This window comes from Aethalodelphis obliquidens, unplaced genomic scaffold, assembly GCF_003676395.1.
Source record: "Aethalodelphis obliquidens isolate GAN/ISIS:26980383/991018 unplaced genomic scaffold, ASM367639v1 scaffold54, whole genome shotgun sequence".
In the NCBI taxonomy this organism is placed as follows: Eukaryota; Metazoa; Chordata; class Mammalia; order Artiodactyla; family Delphinidae; genus Aethalodelphis; species Aethalodelphis obliquidens.
In genome coordinates, this window is record NW_020837998.1 from 781,643 (window position 1) to 807,878 (window position 26,236).

The 26,236-nt window shown below is 35.7% G+C and overlaps 1 protein-coding gene across 1 annotated transcript in view; it reads left to right on the top strand.

Annotated features, from left to right (window-relative positions):
* DACH2 (dachshund family transcription factor 2) overlaps positions 1–26,236 on the top strand; it is a 644,364-nt gene that overhangs the window by 282,990 nt on the left and 335,138 nt on the right. The window lies entirely within an intron of this gene.

Consider the following 26,236-nt stretch of genomic DNA (forward strand, 5'->3'; position numbering starts at 1 on the left):
TATTTTTCTCTTTCTGACTTACTTCACTCAGTATGACAGACTCTAGGTCCATCCACCTCACTACAAATAAATCAATATCATTTCTTTTTATGGCTGAGTAATATTCCATTGTATATATGGGCTATATCTTCTTTATCCATTCATCTGTTGATGGACACTTAGGTTGCTTCTATGTCCCAGCTACTGTATATAGAGCTGCAATGAACATTTTGGTACATGACTCTTCTTGAATTATGATTTTCTCAGGGTATATGCCAAGTAGTGGGATTGCTGGGTCGTAAGGTAGTTCTATTATTAGTTTTTTAGGGAACCACCATACTGTTCTCCATAGTGGCTGTATCAATTTACATTCCCACTAACAGTGCAAGGGGGTTCCCTTTTCTCCACACCCTCTGCAGCATTTATTGTTTCTAGATTTTTTGATGATGGCCATTCTGACAAGTGTGAGGTGATACCACATTGTAGTTTTGATTTGCATTTCTGTAATGATTAAGGATGTTGAGCATTCTTTCATGTGTTTGTTGGCAATCTGTATATCTTCTTTGGAGAAATGTCTATTTAGGTCTTCTGCCCATCTTTAGATTGTGTTGTTTGTTTTCTTGATATTGAGCTGCATGAGCTGCTTGTAAATTTTGGAGATTAATCCTTTGTCAGTTGCTTCATTAGCAAATATTTTCTCCCATTCTGAGGGTTGTCTTTTCATCTTGTTTATGGTTTCCTTTGCTGTGCAAAAGCTTTAAAGTTTCATTAGGTCCCATTTGTCTATTTTTGATTTTATTTCCATTTCTCTAGGAGGTGGGTCAAAAAGGATCTTGCTGTGATGTATGTCATAGAATGTTCTGTCTATGTTTTCCTCTAAGAGTTTGATAGAATCTGGCCTTACATTTAGGTCTTTAATAAATTTTGAGTTCCTTTTTGTGTATGGTGTTAGAAAGTGTTCTAATTTCATTATTTTACATGTAGCTGTCCAGTTTTCTTAGCACCACTTATTGAAGAGGCTGTCTTTTCTCCATTGTATATTCTGGCCTTATTTATCAAAGGTAAGGAGACCATATGTGCATGGACTTATCTCTGGGCTTTCTATCCTGTTCCATTGATCTATATTTCTGTTTTTGTGCCACTACCATACTGTCTTGATTACGGTAGCTTTGTAGTATAGTCTGAAGTCCAGGAGCCTGATTCCTCCAGCTCCGTTTTTCTTTCTCTAGTTTGCTTTGGCTCTTTGGGGTCTTTTGTGTTTCCATACAAATTGTGATTTTTTTTGTTTTAGTTCTGTGAAAAATGCCATTGGTAGTTTGATAGGGATTGCATTGAATCTGTAGATTGCTTTGGGTAGTAGAGCCATTTTCACAATGTTGATTCTTCCAATCCAAGAACATGGTATATCTCTCCATCTGTTTGTATCATCTTTAATTTCTTTCATCAGTGTCTTATAGTTTTCTACATACAGGTCTTTTGTCTCCTTGGGTAGGTTTATTCCTAGGTATTTTATTCTTTTTGTTGCAATGGTAAATGGGAGTGTTTCCTTAATTTCTCTTTCAGATTTTTCATCATTAGTGTATAGGACTGCAAGAGATTTCTGTGCATTAATTTTGTATCCTGCTACTTTACCAAATTCATTGATTAGCTCTAGTAGTTTTCTGGTAGCATTTTTAGGATTCTCTATGTATAGTATCCTGTCATCTGCAAACAGTGACAGCTTAATTTCTTCTTTTCCAATTTGGATTCCTTTTGTTTCTTTTTCTTCTCTGATTGCTGTGGCTAAAACTTCCAAATCTATGTTGAATAATACTGGTGAGAATGTATATCCTTGTCTTCTTCCTGATCTTAGAGGAAGTGGTTTCAGTTTTTCACCATTGAGAACATTGTTTGCTGTGGGTTTTTCATATATGGCCTTTATTATGTTGAGGTAAGTTCCCTCTGTGCCTACTTTCTGGAGGGTTTTTATCATACATGGGTGTTGAATTTTGTCAAAAGCTTTTTCTGCATCAATTGAGAGGATTGTATGGGTTTTCTCCTTCAATTTGTTAATGTGATTTATCACATTGATTGATTTGCATATACTGAAGAATCCTTGCATTCCTGAGATAAACCCCACTTGATCATGGTGTATGATCCTTTTATTACATACAGGTTTTATAAACCTTAATGGGAAGTTAATACAATTGTTTCGATGCTTTAGTTGTGTTTGTTATTGCTTTCATAAGTATCAAGAGGAAAGGTGTAATCATATCACCCAGTGGCAGTCTGAATAAATAATAATAATAGTGATAATAATGTTGATAATGATTACGATATACAATTTATAGCCACCTTCTTTTTGGAAATGTATTTTCTGCTTTATTCTCACGATTTTAATTGGTCAATACATTTTATTTTTAATATTTTTACCATGCACATGTACAAGATGAAACACTATATCAAATGGAATGTTCTACTTCCAATTAAATTTTTTTACAGGGGCTTTATTGGCCTATATTATGTCTTTTATGATTGAAATGAGGACACATATTATTTTACTCAGAAATTATAAATTGGGATGAAGCTGGGCCAGAGGAAGTAGTTATGTTAGCTTCTACTATTACTTAGAGAATATCATGGTATATCTTTTCTTCTGACTCTATTGTGGCAGCATGATGCTGTAGAATGAGACTGGATTGGGTCCTAGCTAACAACCAAATAAGTGTCATTTCTAGTAAGTCATATTTATCTTCTCCAAGGAATAATTTTCTCATCTGAAAGATGTATGTGGTCATGCTTGCCTTGTTCATTTCTTCAGTCATTAAGAATTGCAAATGAATTTATGAATTATATTTGAAAATGCTTTGAATGATGCAAAATACTGTATTCAGTACTATTCTTACTTTTGTCAATGTTTTAATATGAATGTATGCTACATTATGGAATTAAGACATAGATTCATTGTAATGTGAAGGAAAATATTTTGATTTTGTGGCTATCATAGACTAACCCATGAGCTGGATGATTTTTTCCTGATCTATGAAATATATTTCATTACCACCAAAAATGTATCGTTCATCCACTGTTTGTAAACCAGATGGCTAATAACATATGGAATAAATCTTCTACACACCTGCCATTTAACAGTTTCCTCATGCTATAGTATAATACCTTAAGTAATACCAAAGTATATTTCTAATGACTTCAAAGCTATCCAAAATCACATTCATACTGAAAACATTTTATTATTTGTAATTTTGGGGGTTTTCTATATTAAATGTAAAAGAAATGAGTTTTGTAGAAAGACATGCCTTTCCATATGTGAGAAATATATTTTGAAGCTTACATATGCTCCCAGGAGTTAATGTTTTCAATATTTACAAGAGCAAATCATTCTGGAAACCATACATGCTATGTATGCTATCAGTTGGGCAGTCAGCCACCATTTAGAAAAAAGTCTTCTTATTTCTATCATCCTATAATTTACTCTAGTAAAAGTTAAAGCATAATTTGTACCTTTGAGAAGAAAAAATGCTAATTGAAACCATGTAATAAAGTACAATTTAGTAAAAATATTAGTTTTGTTTTTTTTTACTCTTTTAAGCCTATTATTTTAAAAATTACTTTAGTATTAAAAAGATTATAAACTTGTGCTTGGTGTCAGCAAATTATGTCTTCAAACACATTTTAATTCTCATTTTCCTTTGCTTAAATAGAAAAACTTTATAAATTAGAAACTAATATTAATTGAATAAACTCCAATTGAATGTTTTTATATTTTTGTATGCATTTTAAAAAGTACATTGTAAATTTTTCAGAGCTGGTGACAGTGGCTAACGTGTTCAACCCTCCCAAATTTAATGCAGTGCAAGGGAAAATGATGTTGTGTGAAGCACCGTTTATTTTCAGTTTTTAAACCTAATGTGTTTACAAAGTTAATATACACATTAATTCCAGCATCTACAATATCTAAATTAGATTTGACCAGCATGATTCCCCAACCAATACAGAAAGTATGATTTGTGCAGTAGTTATTTTAACACACAGCCTCCCAAAATACCTTAAGTATTACCCTATGAGTAAATAACTTAATACCTTAATGAGTAAAAGTAAGGCATCCAATTTAAAGGCATTGTTTCTCTATGCTAAGGATGCTTCTATTCATTTTGATAATAGAACTCTTATGGAATCCTAGAAAGCTAGAATTTGCCATCACTCATGTGGTACACAATGCCAAACTCCAGTACTGGAGAATGGTGGTGATGGAAGTTTACAATAGGGAAAACACTCCTGTTTTTCACACAAGTAAGCACTCAATAGAAGCAGGTAGTTGTAAGGGAGAGGATGCTAATTAATGGCCTAAAAGAAAACTGCTGCCTACTCTATAGTCAGAACAGGCAATTCTTTTTAATTTAAAGAGTATATTAACATAGTCATTCTCTTAGTCAGTTTGGGCTATAAAAAATACCATAGAATAGGTGGCTTAAACAACAAGTATTTATTTCTCATAGTTCTAGAGACTGGGTGGTCCAAGATCAAGGTGACAGCAGATTCGGTTCTTGGTGAGGGCTGTCTTCCTGCCTTGTAGACAGCTGCCTTCTCGTTGTATTCTCACATGGCTGAAAGAGGTGGAGAGAGGGAGAGAGAGAGAAAGGGAGAGAGGGAGAGAGGGAGACTGAGAGAGAGGAGAGAAAGAGAGTACTTTTTCTCTTGTTATAAGGACATTAATCCCATCATGGGGCTCCTCCATCATAACCTAATTAATTTCTGAAGGCTCCACCTTCAACATATGAATTTTGGGGGATACAAGCATTCAGTCCATAGCAGTCATGTAACAACAATAGAAACAGCTTCACAAGTGCTTACTATATGCCAGGAACGGTGCTGTGTGCTTTATATCCATTATCTCACTTAACGTCCACAAGAACTTATGAGAGTCATCGTTATCCTTGTTTTATAGATGAGGAAACAGAGATTCAGAGAAGTCACAGTGCTGGTGAATCAATGTTAAGTCTATCTGGATTTTCCAAGGTCCTTCTCTTAACTACTGGGCCACATTACCTTTTTCAGGTTCTAAGTTCCAGGTGTGGTATATGCTAGTAGCTGTGGGATATTGGAATAGCAAAAGGAGCAGGTACTCTTTCTTTGCTGTGCCTATAGCCAGATTTCGAACTGGGACAAATTGCTTAACTTCACTGTGCCTCATTTCCTCATCTATCAAATGGGGATGATAATCTGTCTATAGGGAGAACAAAATTAGGTGGGAGACATGGGTGGGCTCTGAAAAAATATTTTGAAGATACTATATAAATGAATTTATATTCCAAGGCAAAACTTCCCAATAACACGTTTCTCTTATTTTCCTCATTTTTAAATATTTAAGAGTGAGGTGGCATTTTATTATTTTTCTGTTCATGCGGATGGGTACTATTATATTGCTGCTTGTCTGGAAGTTTGAGTTTTCAAGGATAAGGTTCATTTCTTTGCCTGTAAGATTTGTTTTGGTTATTCATTTTTTCCTCTCAATTTGTCTGTGACAACGAGATTGTCTGTTTCACTGTGAAGAGACAACACAATCTCATTTTTTCTGAAACAATTTAGGGTGCTTTCCCAGCTATGTGATTCTAATGAATGGTACATGGCTTCAAAGGAAAGATTAGGAAGGTTGGAGCAATGAAAAGCTCTTCCTTTTCTCATTATAACCAGATTGTATACCTAATCATATCAATGTTTCTGAAACCTCTTAACATAAATGGCCTATATTTCATATTTGAGCCACCTACTTAATGTTACTTAAAAGTATATATGCATATAATACATACACATTCACACCAAAATAATGGAAAATATGGAAGCCTATTTTATTAATTTGGTGTGGAGATACATACATATATATCTATATATTATCAATCTTTGGTTTCCTAACTAAATTTTTTATTGAAGTAACATTGTTTTATGACATTATGTAAGTTTCAAACAAACAAAAATCAAAATAAATGTTTTTATAATTTTAATCCAAAGAGTAAAATGGTTTTCTAAAATTAATCCTAAATTTGAATGGTAACCCAGGAGGTTTGTGTGTGAACAAAGTGCATTGATAAGCAGTTAAAAAAGGGCACATGGTCTTCCAGACACTTCTTTTGTAAGTTATTATTCCTAATGACTACAAGATTTGTTGGTGATGTCATAAATGTATTGTATCATTAATGCATTTTTATTATTTTTATTTCCTTATTCAAAATCCAACATTTATTGGAAAGTAAATAGATGAAAAGAATTCAATAACAAAAATATGATTGTATTCCCATTTCTTTTAATATTCAAAGATAGAAATTATAGATAGCTAAATATTAACTTGACAGGCATATGAAGAGGATTTGGATTTTATGAATATATTTCATTGCACAAGGTTTTAGATTGATCTGGGTTTCTGAAAGAAAAGGGTCAGGGAAATCTATATTTGATTGTTAGCATTTTGTAGGGGAATTATGTTTTTTCTGAAACAGAATTTTATAATACATAATATGGGTATCCAGGAGAGACAGAATTAAATTTCTGCAAAATAGTAGGCCGTTTGTATGAAGTCAAAGCTGCTGACCTAATTTTAAGGAAATTCTATTATTTCATGTATGCTTACTGCACCAATATAGAAATATCACAATTATTTTTGATTAGAAATTAATGTTAAAGAAATAATATTAATTTTATAGTCTTGACCATTTAAATGTGTATTGCCATCTTGGAAGTCCTACTGATTATTATAAAGAGTTTGGCTAAAAAATAACAATTGTGTATGAATCAGGCAATTGTATCATTGAAAACAAGTGTAATATTAATTTGAAGGTACAATATTAAAAGTGTCACAGGGAAATATTTTAGATTTCTTTGGGACATAAAATTCTACATATAATGTTTGTTATTTACAATGAATGCCAACTCTATTTAATTTGGGAACAAAATGGAACATAAATGTTGGACCAAGAGACCATATGTAGTTATGCAAACAGCCCCATGTTTTGTCTTATTTCAGTCACTAGCTCTATATCCTGGGGCAAATCTTTTTATTCTCTTTAGCCCTCAGTTTTCAATATGCACTATTATCTCTCAAGTCCCCACTTCTGTAAAACAGCACACTAACATAATGCATGATTATTGTTGGTGTTAAAAGACAAATTGTATTGCCAGCATTATAAACAATAACAAAGCACAAAAATTATATTGATCATCTAAATAAATTTCCTGATTTCCACGTTTGTTTTACCTTTAAGGAAACTGCACCTCTTAGTTTTAAAATTTTCTCAGTTAACCCTTCACATGTACTACATCTTATATACCTGTCACAGCAGACAGTGATACTCAGGAGCAGCCAATAAACCTTAAGATAATTGAAGGAAGAACACTTTGATAATTTCCCATTTTCTTTCCTGAACTATGGTACAAAATCCAAGTCAATGCCATATTGACATAGCTTTTCTATTTGCTATCAGTTATAAATGCTGGGATTACCTGAGTGATTGTTTTCTCAGAAAGCCATAATGTAATCTCAAACCTAATACTCCAAAAACCATACACTAATTAAAACTGCAATTATATTTTTGCTCAAACAAAACGACTTAATAAACATTATCACAAACTGTTTACCCTTCCCCAAAACAATTTATGCTCTCTAATACAATTCCCCATTAAAACTGCTGCCAGGTAAATTAAAAACTCTTGAAATAGTAAGTAAGTGGGAAATTAATTCAACAGTTTAATCTAGACCTAATAACAGTTGCAAGCTCAGAAAAAGATTGCTACAGCGGGGAGTTAATTAACAGCTTATCCCCCATTTGATAAAAGTAATCCACTCTAATTCCAGTGTAATTTACCTCAATGTAATATAAAACCACAAGCTGCTTCGGGTGCTGGTAATTATTAGCTTTGTCCTGTGGCCACATTGACAATAAAAGTCAGCTGTATCTTAATAGTAAGAGGCTGTCTGCTAAATGCCCACAATTAAAGATGTAATATGAAATCTTCCACAGCAGCAACCATGTATATTGCCACACAAGCAGAGGTCCCAGTTTAGAGTTAAACTGCATTTAATTGTTCCATCTAGTTCTACAAAACAGGTGTGCCATACGAAAAGTAAGCATTTTATTGGCTTCATATAGGGAAGCACAGGGAAATTAGGTGACAAATCCATCCCATTCTTTCAAGCCCTAATGCCACTTAGTACAACTGTCATCTCTTTTTACTTGGACAATTGCACAAATTTATGTAGTTTTTCTGCGCAACCCGAACACCAACCCATCCTCTGTGTAGCGACCTGCAAGAATCTCATCTTTTAACCACCTTGGATATAAACTTCCACTGCTACCTATTGTCTGCAAGATGAAGTTGAAATTCCCTAGCATGACATAAAAATTCTTTCATGTTCTGGCCCTTAATCTACAATTTAAACCTTACTTATCAACTTAGAAAATAAATGAAGAAGATAAATTCTGCTGCCGGCAGTTCCCTTTCCTGATTTATCAACACTTTCCTTGCTTATCTACCACCTCCTCTGTCAAGTTTTCTTTGACACTCCCCAAAATTTCATCACCACTTTTTCTTATTCTATTACAACACTTTAGATTCTTCTAACATTTCACTTATTTTATTGCCTTTTATTTCTGTTAGCATGTTTGCCTCCAACCACTAAACAGTTTACAAAGTGTGGTCCCTGAACCAGCAGTATCTGCATCATCTGGGAACTTGTTAAAAATGCAAATTTTCAGGCTTCATCCCAGAACTACTCCTTCAGAAACTCCAGGGGTGGGGCCTTTCAATCTGTTTTAACAAGGCCTGCAGGTGATTCTGATGGACAGTAAACTTTGAGAACCATTTAGATGGTGGGCATCTTGGGACCATAAGACAAAAGCTTATTCATTTCTAAAACCTTCATCACATGGCCAATTATAGCACATAGTAAGTACTAAGAATATTTTTTCAATGAATGCATTATGGAAAGATGTAATAAATGATATGCAAAAATGGCAAATCTTAGAGAAGCTATGGAAGATACAAGTAATTTTCAAATTGCCCCTTTCTCCAACAAAAATGCAAAATCTATGTTTCCCCAAGCGTGTGGATTCTTTATTTTAAATAGTGAAACCAAGATCATAAATTATCAATACGTCAACTCCTTCTGTGCAACAAAAGATAAATCCCACAGAAGTATGTTTGTATGATTACTGATATTCTCAAAAGGTTAATATAGCTATTTTATCTTTGGAAGTAATGTTTTGGGTGAAAAAATATTGACTATCTTATGCAGCTAAGATAGTCTAATTTGATTAAATGTTAATATTAATACTCTTTAGTTAAACTCATAACTTTCAGCTAACACTTGAGCATTTTATGCTATAACATATGTTGTATGTTCCAGGTATTTTGGCTGTGGGTACCAAGGTTCTATAAAATTGATTTGTTATTAAGTGAATACATTAACATAGATAAGTAATATATAGATAAACAGAACCAGTAAAAATGTAGACGTTATCAAACTACAATGAAGTCATTGAAAAGTACATTTTTATTTCTTAAAGTACATTAATCTCAACTATAAAAATAAGTAATGTATGTTATTATCCAATTACATTAGATGTTAACAAGGGTTAAGTGATTTTCTTTCCCCTGTATTAGGTATAACATTTGTTTATAACATGAATCTACTTGAGTAGCCTCCTTCTAGACTTTTAACACATTTCTTATGAATATAACGTATTTTGGGAGGATCTCTATCAGATAGAAAAGTCAAACAAACTCAAATGATATTATAATGTAAACTTTCTTTTTTAATGTTTATTTTGGAGTATAATTGCTTTATAATGGTGTGTTAGTTTCTGCTTTATAACGAAGTGAATCAGTTATACATATACATATATCCCCATATCTCTTCCCTCTTGTGTCTCCCTCCCTCCATATCCCACCATTCTAGCTGGTCACAAAGCACAAAGCTGATCTCCCTGTTCTATGTGACTACTTCCCACTAGCTATCTATTTTGCATTTGGTAGTGTATATATGTCCATACATACACGACCACTCTCCCACTTTGTCCCAGTTTACCCTTCCCCCTCCCCATGTCTTCAAGTCCATTCACTAGTAGGTCTCCATCTTTACTCTCGTCTTGCCTCTAGGTTCTTCATGACTATTTTCTTTTTAGATTCCATATATATGTGTTAGCATATGGTATATGTTTATCTCTTTCTGACTTACTTCACTCTGTAAGACAGACTTTAGGTCCATCCACCTCAAAAAAATAACTCAATTTCATTTCTTTTAATGGCTGAGTAACATTACATTGTATATATGTGCCACATCTTCTTAACCATTCATCAGTCGATGGACATTTAGGTTGCTTCTACGTCTTGGCTATTGGAAATAGAGCTGCAAAAAACATTGTGGCACATAACACTTTTTGAATTATGGTTTTCTCATGGTATATGCCAAGTAGTGGGTTTTCTGGGTCGTATGGTAGTTCTATTTCTAATTATTTAAGGAGGCTCCATACTGTTCTCCATAGTGGCTGTATCAATTTACATTCCCACCAACAGTGCAAGAGGGTTCCCTTTTCTCCACACCCTCTCCAGCATTTATTGTTTCTAGATTTTTTGATGATGGCCATTCTGACAAGTGTGAGATGATATCGCATTGTAGTTTTTATTTGCATTTCTCTAATGATTAAGGATGTTGAGCATTCTTTCATGTGTTTGTTGGCAATCTGTATATCTTCTTTGGAGAAATGTCTATTTAGGTCTTCTGCCCATCTTTGGATTGTGTTGTTTGTTTTTTTGATATTGAGCTGCATGAGCTGCTTATAAATTTTGGAGATTAATCCTTTGTCAGTTGCTTCATTTGCAAATATTTTCTCCCATTCTGAGGGTTGTCTTTTCATCTTGTTTATGGTTTCCTTTGCTGTGCAAAAGCTTTGAAGTTTCATTAGGTCCCATTTGTTTATTTTTATTTCCATTTCTCTAGGAGGTGGGTCAAAAAGTATCTTGCTGTGATTTATGTCATAGAGTGTTCTGCCTATGTTTTCCTCTAAGAGTTTGATAGAGTCTGGCCTTACATTTAGGTCTTTAATCCATTTTGAGTTTATTTTTGTGTATGGTGTTAGGGAGTGTTCTAACTTCATTCTTTTACATGTAGCTCTCCAGTTTTCCCAGCACAACTTACTGAAGAGGCTGTCTTTTCTCCATTGTATATTCTTGCCTCCTTTATCAAAGGTAAGGTGACCATATGTGCGTTGGTTTTCCTCTGGGTTTTCTATCCTGTTCCATTGATCTATCTTTCTGTTTTTGTGCCACTACCATACTGTCTTGATTACTGTAGCTTTGTAGTATAGTCTGAAGTCCAGGAGCCTGATTCTTCCAGCTCCATTTTTCTTTCTCAAGATGGCTTTGGCTATTCGGGTTCTTTTGTGTTTCCATACAAATTGTGTAATTTTTTGTTCTAGTTCTGTGAAAAATATCAGTGTTAGCTTGATAGGGATTGCATTGAATCTGTAGATTGCTTTGGGTAGCATAGTCATTTTCACAATGTTGATTATTCCAATCCAAGAACATGGTATATCTCTCCACCGATTTGTATCATATTTAATTTCTTTCATCAGTGTCTTATAGTTTTCTGCATACAAGTCTTTTATCTCCTTAGGTAGGTTTATTCCGAGATATTTTATTCTTTTTGTTGCAATGGTAAATGGGATTGTTTTCTTAATTTCACTTTCAGATTTTTCATTGTTAGTGTATAGGTATGCAAGAGATTTCTGTGCATTAATTTTGTATCCTGCTACTTTACCAAATGCACTGATTAGCTCTAGTAGTTTTCTGGTAGCATATTTAGGATTCTCTATGTATACTATCATGTCATCTGCAAACAGTGAAAGCTTTACTTCTTCTTTTCCTATTTGGATACTTTTATTTCCTTTTCTTCTCTGATTGCTGTGGCTAAAACTTCCAAAAGTATGTTGAATAACAGTGGTGAGAGTGGACAATCTTGTTTTGTTCCTGATCTTAGTGGAAAACGTTTCATTTTTTCACCATTGAGGATGATGTTGTCTGTGGGTTTGTCATATATGGCCTTTAATATGTTGAGGTAAGTTCCCTCTATGCCTACTTTCTGGAGCGTTTTTATCATGCATGGGTGTTGAATTTTTTCGAAAGCTTTCTCTGCATCTCTTGAGACGATCATATGGTTTTTCTCCTTCAATTTGTTAATATGGTGTATCACATTGATTGATTTGTGTATATTGAAGAATTCTTGCATTCCTGGGATAAACCCCACTTAACCATGGTGTATGATCCTTTTAATGTGCTGTTGGATTCTGTTTACTAGTATTTTGATGAGGATTTTTGCATCAATGTTCATCAGTGATATTGGTCTGTAATTTTGTTTTTCTATGACACCTTTGTCTGGTTTTGGTATCAGGGTGATGGTGGCCTTGTAGAATGAGTTTGGGAGTGTGCCTCCTTCTGCTCTATTTTGGAAGAGTTTGAGACGGATAGGTGTTAGCTCTTCTCTAAATGTTTGATAGAATTTGCCTGTGAAGCCATCTGGTCCTGGGTTTTTGCTTGTTAGAAGATTTTTAATCACAGTTTCAATTTCAGTGCTTGTGACTGGTCTGTTCATATTTTCTCTTTCTTCCTGGTTCAGTCTCGGAAGTTTGTGTATTTCTAAGAATTTGTCCATTTCTTCCACGTTGTCCATCTTATTGGCATAGAGTTGCTTGTAGTAATCTCTCACGATCCTTTGTATTTCTGCAGTGTCAGTTGTTACTTCCCCTTTTTCATTTCTAATTCTATTGATTTGAGTCTTCTCACTTTTCTTCTTGATGAGTCTGGCTAATGGTTTATCTATTTTGTTTATCTTCTCAAAGAACCAGCTTTTAGATTTATTGATCTTTGCTATCATTTCCTTCATTTCTTTTTCATTTATTTCTGATCTGATCTTTATGATTTATTTCCTTCTGCTAACGTTGAGGTTTTTTTGTTCTTCTTTCTCTAATTGCTTTAGGTGTAAGATTAGGTTGTTTATTTGAGATGTTTCTTGTTTCTTAAGGTAGGATTGTATTGCTATAAACATCCCTCTTAGAACTGCTTTTGCTGCATCCCATAGGTTTTGGGTCATTGTGTTTTCATTGTCATTTGTTTTTAGGTATTTCTTTTTTGATTTCCTCTTTGATTTCTTCAGTGATCTCTTGGTTATTAAGTAGTGTATTGTTTAGCCTCCATATGTTTGTATTGTTTACAGATTTTTTCCTGTAATTAATATCTTGTCTCGTAATGTTGTGGTCAGAAAAGATACTTGATACAATTTCAATTTTCTTAAATTTATCAAGTTTTTAACTTCTCCAACAAATCTGAATGAGATCCTTGCTGGATAGAGTAATCTTGGTTGTAGGTTTTTCCCTTTCATCACTTTAAATATGTCCTGCCAGTCCCTTCTGGCTTGCAGAGTTTCTGCTGAAAGATCAGCTGTTAACCTTATGGAGATTCCCTTGTATGTTATTTGTTGTTTTTCCCTTGCTGCTTTTAATATGTTTTCTTTGTATTTAATTTTTGATAGTTTGATTAATATGTGTCTTGGTGTGTTTCTCCTTGAATTAATCCTGTATGATACTCTCTGTGCTTCCTGGACTTGATTAACTATTTCCTTCCCCATATTAGGGAAGTTTTCAACTATAATCTCTTCAAATATTTTCTCAGTCCCTTTTTTTTTCTATTCTTCTTCTGGGACCCCTATAATTCGAATGTTGGTATGTTTAATATTGTCCCAGAAATCTCTGAGACTGTCCTCAATTCTTTGCATTCTGTTTTCTTTATTCTGCTCTGCGGTAGTTATTTCCACTATTTTATCTTTCAGGTCATTTATCCATTCTTCTGCCTCAGTTATTCTGCTATTGATCCCTTCTAGAGTGTTTTTAATTTCATTTATTGTGTTGTTCATGATTGTTTGTTTGCTCTTTGGTTCTTCTAGGTCCTTGTTTAACATTGCTTGTATTTTCTTCATTCTATTTCCAAGATTTTGGATCATCTTTACTATCATTATTCTGAATTCTTTTTCAGGTAGACTGCCTATTTCCTCTTCTTTTATTAGGTCTGATGGGTTTTTCCCTTGCCACTTCATCTGCTGTGTGTTTCTTTGTCTTCTCATTTTGCTTAACTTACTGTGTTTGGGGTCTCCTTTTTGCAGGCTGCAGGTTCGTAGTTCCCGTTGTTTTTGGTGTCTGCCCCCAGTGGCTAAGGTTGGTTCAGTGGGTTGTGTAGGCTTCCTGGTGGTGGGGACTAGTGCCTGTGTTCTGATGGATGAGGCTGGATCTTGTCTTTCTAGTGGGAAAGTCCACATCTGGTCATGTGTTTTGGGGTGTCTGTGACGTTATTATGATTTTAGTCAGCCTCTCTGCTAATGGGTGAGTTTGTGTTCCTGTCTTTCTAGTTGTTTTGCATAGGTTGTCGAGCACTGTAGCTTGCTGGTTGTTGAGTGGAGCTGATATATATATATATATCTTTTCTCCAAAAGGCCACGTCCTCAATTTGGGATGATTCATTGTCTATTCAGGTATTCCACAGATGCAAGGTATATCAAGTTGATTGTGGAGATTTAATCCTCTTCTCCTGAGGCTGCTGGGAGAGATTTCCTTTTCTCTTCTTTGTTCTCATAGCTTCTGGTATTCAGCTTTGGATTTGGCCCTGCCTCTGGGTGTGGGTCTTTGGAGGGCTTCTGTTCTTTGCTCAGACTGGACAGGGTTAAAGGAGCAGCTGACTAGGGAACTCTGGCTCACTCAGGCCGGCGGGAAGGAGGGGTACAGTGTGCGGGTGAGCCTGTGGTGGCAGAGGCCGGCGTGACATTGCACCAGCCTGAGGCATGCCGTGCATTCTCCCGGGGATGTTGTCCCTGGATCACGGGACCCTGGCAGTGGCGGGCTGCACAGGCTCCCAGGAGGGGAGGTGTGGATAGTGACCTGTGCTTGCACTCAGGCTTCTTGGTGGCTGCAGCGGCAGCATTAGCGTCTCATGCCCGTCTCTGGGGTCCGCGTTGATAGCTGCAGCTCGCGCCCATCTCGAGCTCCTTTAAGCAGCGCCCTTAATCCTCCTCCTCGCACACCAGGAAACAAAGAGGCAAGAAAACGTCTCTTGCCTCTTCGGCAGCTCCAGACATTTTCCCGGAGTCCCTCCCGGCTAGGTTTGGCACACTAGCCCCTTCAGGCTGTGTTCATGAAGCCAGCCCCAGTCCTCTCCCTGGGATTTGACCTCTGAAGCCCGAGCCTCAGCTCCCAGCCCCAACCCGTCCTGGCGGGTGAGCAGACAAGCTTCTTGGGCTGGTGAGTGCTGGTTGGCACCGATCCTCTGTGTGGGAAACTCTCTGCTTTGCCCTCTGCACCCCTGTTGCTGTACTCTCCTCCGCAGCTCCAAAGCTTCCCCCCCTCTGCCACCTGCAGTCTCCGCCGCCCGCGAAGGGGCTTCTAGTGTGGAAACATTTCCTCCTTCACAGCTCCCTCCCACCGGTGCAGGTCCTGTCCCTATTCTTTTGTCTCTGTTTATTCTTTTTTTCTTTTGCCCTACCCAGGTACGTGGGGAGTTTCTTGCCTTTTGGGAGGTCTGGGGTCTTCTGCCAGCGTTCAGTAGGTGTTCTGTAGGAGTTGTTCCACATGTAGATGTATTTTTGATGTATTTGTGGGGAGGAATGTGATCTCCACGTCTTACTCTTCCGCCGTCTTGAAGCTCCTCCTCCTATAATGTAATCTTTTTGTCTTTCTATTTAGATGTATGTGCTTTTCAGAAGCAGAAAATAAGTCGTGGAAGATTAAAAATGTTAGCAATTGTGTAGGAGCAGCATAAATCATATTCATCATGTAGATGTAGGTGGAAACAGTTATTTGTGGGTTATGAATTTATGTGTATGCCCATACCATGTGGTTATATTTACTGTGGCTTTTAATGGGGATTATTTTAAAAATAGACAACTCTCTCTATATATACATGAACATCTTCATCATCATAATGTCATAGTAAAACCTTTAGTTGTTTCAAAATAGTTTCATATTCAATTTCTTATTTCATTCTCACAATATCCTGTAAGGTGGTCAAAGCAGATATTCTTATTTTACAGATGAAGGAACCAAGACCCAGATAACTGAAATGACAAAACTGGAATTAGAACCCAGGTTGCCTGAATTCTAGTCGAGTGCTCCTTCCACTTTGTTATACTTCTCCCATACTTCTACAGATTCAGTTCCATTCACCAAAAATGTATAGACTAACTGCTGTCTGCCTGACATTATGCTTGGATATATTTGGGTATGATGCATTCCAATGTCTTTAAGGATATTAAGTGAAAAGCAAACAAGTCTAGCTTGGAATTATGACAATAAAAAGAGATGTGGTTTAAGCCAAGGCATACTGAAGAATGAGTAATGAATGAATAATGCACTTTGGAGAGAAGTGGGATATTGGAAAGACAGATTAAGGTTGCTTTTAATAACTATACTGTTCCAAAGTGAAGTTTGAACCTTATAGGAAGCCAATGAATCTCTTCTGAATAGAGGATGCTGGAATAGAAAATTTTCTGCAGGTTTATCTGGCAGTTATAGGTAATTATATTGGAACAGAGAAGTAGGTGGGAGGAGTGTCTAGAGTTTTTGTCTCTAATTACTGGTTGTCATAATCCCAATTTGAGGAGGTGAGGCCTGAGCTAGAACCTCAGCAGTGACAATAGAAAAGAGTGATATGTGCGTTCCTCATCTGTACATGTGTGGAGTGTGCTCTCTCTCTTCATTGTTTACAAGATCCTTGATGATTCCTGTGTGCAGTTTATAAAATTTCTACACGTTTCCCCTACAGCTTGGCAAATAAAGTGCTTTGCTTATTGTAGGTGCCTGATAAATATTGTTAACTGGCTAGCTGTTTGAAATGTTCATTGTGTTATAGTAGATGAGGTTATAATGACATTTATTTTTATAACTTTAGGGTTGGACTTTGAGTTTTTAAAAATTCCACTTGTTATTGAAACTTTAGTTTCAGTTTACACATTAATCAAGGGACAGTAAGGTTAGAGTGGAAGGTTACACTGAATGTTTGAATTACCTGTTTTTAGAAAAGTAATATCAAAACTTCCTATCTTTTCCATAGTTTATATGGATGAAAATGTAATGTGTGAAATGTCACATTTTGTGTGTGACTCATGTTTCCTGCATATTTGGCGCCTTTATGCTAGATTCCTGATAACTGAATGCTGCTGTATAGATCTATACTCTAGACACTGTTTGATTACTACTTGACAAATATGATGGTTTTGCCATTAACAAAAGTCGATATGCAGGAAGGAAAATAAGTAGATAAATGAAATATCAAAAATCCAAAGTTATTGAGAAATGGATTTGGGAAGAAGTTAGTTATGTCAGTCATGATCACTCCCAGTTTCACCTTTTGGATCTTTTCTCCTGTTGTGGTATTACCTTTCCCCTATCTTCAGTACAGAATCTCCTATATATCTGAACAGATTTATAGCTCATAAAATTTTAAATACATGTATACGTTTTTAAGTCCAATGTGACAGAGGATTTAGCCCAGTCTTTGGATACATTACTACCAGATTGTACTATGAGTTGATTCTTCAGAGCTTTGATCAGGCTGACTCTTTTGTTCCTGGTTGATATTCATTTATTACACCAAGCATATTTTTTTCCACAGTAGATTAGGTTTGGTTTATGATGACAATATGCTAAGGCAGGTATCTCTCATCCTTGATGAGCTCCACAATTATCCTAGGGAACTCGTAGCAGCTCACTTTAATGTTGTACAGATCTAATAGGCTCTGAAATTAGGGAATCATCCGTAGTTTGTGACAAAAGTATAATTGGAGGTACTGTCTTCATGCTTATTACTCTTTAAGTTCTCAGTCAATTGCACTACCAAAAACAAACTAACCACAATAAAATGAAAATTCATCCTTCCTAAAAAAATAAGAGGAAGTGACTGAATACCATTCTAGACCTCTCTCACCTAAGCTCCAGACTATATGCTCACCCTCTTTCTGGGTACCTAGGTTTCCAAAATACCGCTTAAAACCAACATATACAAAACCAAATTCATTGTCTTTACCTTCACTATTTTATCCTCCTCCCTGAGTTTTCTTTCTCAGAGAAAGTGGTACAACCCTGGCCAAACCAGAAATCCAGAAGTCATCATTAACTTCTCACTGAAGTGAACAGTCAACATATCCTATAGATTTTACCTTTTAACCCTCTCATATCTATTTCTTCCCCCTCTGTTTTCATTACCGATACCCTAAAAATGCCTTCACTGTTTTCATAAGCAACAACTTATGCCCCTTTAACAGATTTCAACTGATCTCTATATAAGCCCCCCTCCCTTTACTGGGGTATAATTTACAAACAATAAATATTGCCATTTTATATGTACCGAGTGATGAGTTTGGCAATTGTATGTAGTAATAATCACCACAATCAAGATTTAGAACATTTCGTACCCGCTTTGCAGTCCAGTCCTCTCCCCTGATCTCAGCCCCAGTCAATCACTGATTTGCTCTCCATTACAAGCATACATGATGTAGTCTTTTGCATCCAGCTTCATTCACTCAGCATAGTCCTTTTGAGATTTATGTATGACATTGACTGCATCAGTAATTCATTAAACTTTCTTTTATGGACATACTGAAATTTGTTTATCCATTCATTAGTTGATGATGATTGGCTTGCTACCATTTTCGCTACTATGATCTTATGGTGTTATACTTACAAGTCTTTGGATATATGTTTTCATTTCTCTTGAGTAAAAACTAGGAGTAAGACTTCTGGGTCAGAAGGTAAGCATATGTAACTTTAGAAGAAAACTGCCAAATTGTTCAAGTGGCTCAACTAATTTGCATTCCTACCAGCAGCATGGGAGATCCAGTTGCTCTACTGGATTGTTATTATTCTTTCTAAATATTTAATCAGATTCACCAGTGAAGCTATTTTGTGCAGGCATTTTGATTTTGGAAAGGTTTGAATTCAGATTTTATTTATTTAATATAGAGCTATTCCTGTTTTCTCTTTCTTCTTAGGTCAGTTTCAGTCATTGTAAGGCCCTTTTTGTAACATCTTTATTGGAGTATAATTGCTTTACAATGGTGTGTTAGTTTCTGCTTTATAACAAAGTGAATCAGCTATACATATACATATATCCCCATATCTCTTCCTTCTTGCATCTCCCTCCATCCCACCCTCCCTATCCCATCCCTCTAGGGTGGTCACAAAGCACTGAGCTGATCTCCCTGTGCTATGAGGCTGCTTCCCACTAGCTATCGGTTTTACATTTGGTAGTGTATATATATACATGCTACTCTTTCACTTTGTCCCAGCTTACCCTTCCCCCTCCCCTTGTCCTCAAGTCTATTCTCTAGTAGGTCTGTGTCTTTATTTCTTTCCTGCCCCTAGGTTCTTCATAACCTTCTTTTTTTGCTTTTTAACTTTTCATTTTATATTGGAGTATAGCCGATTATCAATGATGCGATAGTTTCAGGTGCACAGCAAAGGGACTCAGCCATACATATACATGTATCTGTTCTCGCCCAAACTCCCCTCCCATCCAGGCTGCCACATAACATTGAGCAGAGTTCCCTGTGCTATACAGTACATCCTTGTTGGTTATCCATTTAAAATATAGCAGTGTGTACATGTCGGTCCCAAACTCCCTGAATATTCCTTCCCCCTACCTTTCCCCCCGGGAACCATAAGTTTGTTCTCTAAGTCTGTGAGTCTGTTTCTGTTTTGTAAATAAATTCATTTGTATCATTTCTTTTTAGATTCCGCATATAAGGCATATCATATGATATTTCTCTTTCTCTGTCTGACTTACTTCACTCACTATGACAATCTCTATCCATATTGCTGCAAATGGCATTATTTCATTCTTTTTAATGGCTGAGTAATATTCCATTGTATATATATACCACATGTTCTTTATCCATTCCTCTTTCGATGGACATTTAGGTTGCTTGCATGTCTTGGCTATTGTAAACAGTGCTGCAATGAACATTGGAGTGCATGTATCCTTTTGGACCATGTTCTTCTGTGGATATATACCCAGGAGTAGGACTGCAGGGTCGCATGGTAGTTCTTTTTTTAGTTTTTTAAGGAACTTCCATAGTGTTCTCCATAGTGGCTGTACCAATTTACATTCCCATTTTACATTATTTCTTTTTAAATATTTAATCAGATTCACCAGTGAAGCTATTTCAGGCAGGCATTTTGAGTTTGGAAAGGTTTTAATTCAGATTTAATTTATTTAATAAAGCTATTTCTGTTTTCTCTTTCTTCTTAGGTCAGTTTCAGTCATTGTAAGGCCCTTCTTGATCTGACTTCTGCATGACTCTTCGTTCTCATCCTTCACACCATTCCTTCATCACAGCTCTTTGCTTTACTTGTTATATGTGTATCAGGTTGCAATTCGCCTGAACATGACATACTGCTTCAAACTTCCTTTGCACAAATTTATTGATCTGTTGTTTGGAATGCTGTGCCCTTAGCGTCACATAGGTAATTATAAATTCTTTAATGCTCATTTCAGGATGCTCCCCTTTTCAGGGAAAACTTTAGTGATTTCACTTGATGTTTCCTTTGTCCACACACTTCTTCATTTCCCACTGCCAGCTGTCTCAACTGTTCTTCCTTGGTCCTCCCCAGAGTACCATGTGTATACTGCAAGTGTAGCCCTTCATATGTGTAGTAATTGTGTTTTCCTTCTTCTCTTATTAGACTTAGGTTACTGCAGTTAGGGGCCTTGAGTTTTATCTCTGTATTTTTTGTGTCAAGCACATGGAAAATATTCAATTAGAATGAAAGAGGAAAGGAGGGAATGAGGAAGGAAAGAAAAAAGGGAGTGAGGGAGGGAGGGAGGGAGGAAGGAAGGAAGGAGGGAAGGAAGGAAAGAAGGAAGGAAGATCACAAAGGGAGGGGGAGAAAAACAGAAGATGGTTAAAGATGGTTTCTGTATCTGGGGCCCGGGCTGCATAGCACGGGAAACAAAAGCAGCTTTCAGGCAGCTGTACCAAAACAGTTCTTCTTTAGTAGCTATACAAACAATCTCTGTCAGTTGCCATAATTTTTACAGTCAATTAAAAAATATGGACCAATATTACTTGATGTGATGACATTTAATTGATGAGGCCTGCCTGAGTCATTACTATTATTACCTGACCCATTGATCTTTATAATTACAAATTTAAAGATACACCTACATATATCCCTTATATTAACAAATGCATGTGTCCAAGCGTACAGATACACATACGGTCATTTTGGAGATTTTCATTGTGTATCTTCTGTCTTTTATCATACCCATCTCTATATATGCATGGGCAGGCATTGAGAACTATACACATAAATACTGCACATTTTAAACTTAAGATAAGTATTTTAAATATTAAAATAAAAGAAGGTAGTGTTACATATAGAAGTTTTGCATTACAGTTGACCTTTGAACAACACTGGTTTGAAATGCAGGGTCCACTTATATGTGGGGTTTTTTTCCAATAAACACTACAGTACTACACAATCTGTGGTTGGTTGAATCCCTGATGTAGAACCACAGATAGGGAGGGACAACTATAAAGTTATACATGGATTTTCAACTGCTGGAGGGTGACCCAACTCCTACTTTGTTCAAGGGTCAACTGTATTTATTAAATATGTATATCCAATCAGGTTGGGGTATCTACTTTAGTATGCTCTTATCCTGAAGCAATGCTGTCCAATAGAGAAAGTCAGAAGATTTTAGGTTCAATTCCCGACACCTAAACTCTTTCTTATGAGGAGTACATCAAGTATTGATGAGATGTGCACATCAAAGCCTCACAGGGCAGAACACATAATACAGATCCATGGTAGCGTGATCTAGTGAAAACTGTTGGTCGTCTGCAAAAGTGGGGGAAAATCATAGCTTACTTTCTATGCCATAGTTACTTTATGAAAGTAAATGATTTGTGGGAGATACAGGCCAGGAAAGTTATTTAATTTAAAAATTTTGCTCATTTTATTGTGGAAGGCCCTGAATGTATACAAGTTTGAAAGGTAAGGTTATGATCAGATATTCAAATGCACTGCTTTTCCCTGGTCATTTTGCTTACACTCCTTCAGGACCTGAGAAGTATTTCCTCTTTTCTTAATAAAACTATCAAACATAATTTTAGACTTGTTTTCCTTTCAAAATAAATGTCTCAGTTTCCAAGGAGGTCCTGTATGTTGCAGTATCAGGGGATGTAAGGTAGTGATTAAGATAGATAATCAAGGAGGCAGGGGGTGCTGACCAGAGCTTTCTGATATACTCAGTTAATTATTCTTTCTTTATTTAAAATATCTTTGTTTGTAGCTAATGGAAGAACAATAAAATCTCAAGTTAAAAAATAACTCTCATGGTAAAGCAAAAATAGCACATAAACATTTGTTACTAACAATTACTTGGTGATTAATGTTTTATAGTTGATATAGCAATATGAGAAATAGATGAGAAATATATTTGTTTAATAGAGGGAAGGAATTTCTTTTTTATCTGAATGTGGGTCATTGGCTTGCTGATGTGCCATGTTGGGCTCTTGCTAGTAAGGAACTGTGTTTCCATTATAAAGATCATTTTAGTGAGTTAAAAAAAATAAACTATGAAGACTAATGCCAACTTTAAACTCTTTCTATAATAGATTTGGCACTTGAGAGTAATTTTTTCTTTAAAAATTTTAATGACTAAAAAATTGATCTGGCTTGCTTTTGAGTTATAGCAAATTAGAACAAATTGTTAATTATGTTCAGCTGCAGTTTGGGGCGGTTGCTTAAAAACACAAACAATGAATATGATTTCAATCAAAGTTGGCAAGTGATTAGTTCAGAGTTTTAGTTGGGTTGTATGTTCCATTTAACAGAAGGGGTCTAAGCAGGAGATTTAACTTTGAAGAGTACTCTACTTAATTTGCAAATGAATTTTATGTGGTGCTCTTAGCCTTTTCTTGAATTCCCTGGAACTCCAGTATAACATAATTTTTCATCAGAGCAGAATTCACTAAATCCTGAATCTCTCTTATGCTTAGAAGGGGGTGGGTAGTTATTGAAATAATAAAAGAAAAACACATTAGAACACAATAGAAATACAAGGCTGCTCACTTAAGCAAGTTCATAATAAGTAATTATTGATTGAACTGCAATACTAAACAGAAGCTCCGGTGTACTTTGACAATAGGGTATAGCTGTTCAGTTCAGCTAGGTTTCACACTATAAATATAAGGCATAGGTTGTAAGACTTTTGGGGCAGTTAGTTCCACGTTCATAAATTGTGGCAGCTCCCCTCAACTAGCTGTTTTGCAAATATGTGGTACTGGTCACAGAAAAATGAGGTATATAAACTATAGATAGTACAATTAAAATCTCTTTCCATTAGTGTTGTAAACCACCTACTGGTTGCACATATGCATGTACAGACGTACAATGAAGCTGCACAGTGTTACTCTTTGAAGTCAAGTGTTCAAAAGAAATACAATGGCAATAATTATTCATTTATTCATCCACTAGTTCATTTATTCAACGTATATTTTATGCCTTTAAGGTCCAAGCACTGTGGTAAACACAGAGCCTTAATAAAGAAGATAACATTTGCCCTTAAAGAGCTTAAAATTTTGGGGGGTCTAAGGTAATTCACAAATAGTCAATATTGAATATAAATACTATAAGAGAGAAGCAAAGAACAGAATGATATAGTTTGTGAGGGGATCAGGACATGTATTATAAAGGAGATATGATAAGGCTATATATAAGAAAATTGTATCTGATTTTGCCTAATATGCATTAACATATTTTACCCTAACTTTACAAAGGGAAGCTATTTTTAACATACATTTTTATCGGCATATATTAAAATAAATGGTTTGTCCTTAAATTCACATACAATATAGAACACAACATACAATATGTAGAATAGTTTTGGGTTAGGAAATATTTACAATAATTGATAATTTCTAATCTAGCCATTCTGTTCCCTCATCTACATGATAGGTCTTAACTCAAAACAACATTTTAAAATTCTTTTTCAAAAGTAAGTTTAACCTAAGTGTTCATCGACAGATGAATGGATAAGGAAGATGTGGCACATATATAAAATGGAATATTACTAAGCCATACAAAGAAATGAAATTGAGTTATTTGTAGTGAGGTGGATGGACATAGAATCCATCATACAGAGTGAAGTAAGTGAGAAAGAGAAAAACAAATACCGTATGCTAACACATATATATGGAATAAAACAAAATGGTTATGAAGAACCTAGGGACAGGACAGGAATAAAGACGCAGATGTAGAGAATGGACTTGAGGACACGGGGAGGGGGAAGGGTAAGCTGGGGCGAAGTGAGAGAGTGGCATGGACATATATACACTACCAAATGTAAAATAGATAGCTAGTGGGAAGCAGCCGCATAGCACAGGGAGATCAGCTCGGTGCTTTGTGACCACCTAGAGGGGTGGGATACGGAGGGTGGGAGGGAGGGAGACACAAGAGGAAAGAGATATGGGGACATATGTATGTGTATAGCTGATTCACTTTGTTATAGAGCAGAAACTAACACACCATTGTAAAGCAATTATGTGCCAAAAAAGATGTTTAAAAAAATAGTAAGTTTGAGCCTCATACCAAATGCTAGACATCATTTACTTTCATTATTATACTACTAGTTATATTCAAGAAATATTTACTTTTTACTGTATGTCAGGTATTGTGATGAATACAACATCTAATTTAGATGAAATAATGCACCATTAGTGGCAGTTGCAATTATCTTTATTTTCTAAAGATTTGTGAGGTTTGCTTTTGTTTGTTTCTGAGGGTTTGTTTGTGCATCTTGGAGCAGGAAAGGAGTTAGGCAAGGTAGAAGGAAGTAGGAATGAAGTAGATGTCTGTCAAATTTTTGAAAATAGGCTATTATAATTAATTCTAGAGCTGTTTTACAGTAAAATATTGTTCAGAATTTAGATCTGCTGTATTCCTCAATTTTTAAAATTTTAAAACACTACTTTAAATTAATATGTTAGGGATTCCCTGGTGGTGCAGTGGTTGAGAGTCCGCCTGCCGATGCAGGGGACACGGGTTCATGCCCCAGTCTGGGAAGATCCAGCATGCCGCGGAGCGGCTAGGCCCGTGAGCCATGGCCGCTGAGCCTGCGCGTCCAGAGCCTGTGCTCCACAACGGGAGAGGCCACAACAGTGAGAGGCCTGCGTACCGCAAAATAAATAAATAAATAAAATAATATGGTAGTGCTTTTTGTTATAATGCTGTATAGATATTTTAAATAAAGGATTTAAAAAATATTTTTAGACTTACAGAAAAGTTGCAGAGATGGAAATGAGTTTCCTTAGCTTGCACCCAGTTTTTCCTATTATTAGCACCTTAGATTACTACTGTATATTTGTCACACATTTTGAACAAATATTGATACATTATTACAACTAAAATCCATCCTTTATTCATGTTTTTAAAATTTTAAATTCAGATTTATTTTGTTTTTACCATTTTAAGAATGTCATATCATTGGAATCATAGAGTATCTAGCCTTTCCAGACAAGCTTCTTTCAGTTAGCAATATGCATTTAAGACTCATCTATATTTTTGCGTGGATTGGCAACTCATTCCTTTTTATCTCCAAATACTATTCCATTGGATGGGTGTACCACAGTTTATCTAGTCACCTATTAAAGGACATCTTGGTTGTTTTCAATTTTTGGTGATTATGAATAAAGCTGCTATGAATATTCACGTGCAGAATTTTTTTCATACATAATTTCTCTATTCACTTGGGTAAATATGAAGAGCATGATTACTGGGTTGTATGGTAATGTTTATCTTTAAAAGAAGTTGCCATATTATCTTTCAAAGTGTGTGTACCTTTTTGCTTTCCCATCAACAATGCTAGAGAGTTCTAGCCACTCTTCAGCCTTGCCAGAATTTGGTATTGTCAATATAGTTTAAAAAATTAGCCATTCTAATAGGTATAGTGGAATCAATCTCTGGATTTAATTTGCATTTCCCTAATTGCTGATGATGCTAATTATCTTTTCATGTGTTGTTAAGAGTTTTTATCATGAACATATGTTAAATCCTGTCAAATGCTTTTTCTGTTTATTGATATATGATATTTTTCTTTTCATTTCCTTAATGTGCTGTATCACATTTATTGATTTGCATATGTTGAACCATCCTTGCATCCCTGGTATAAACAC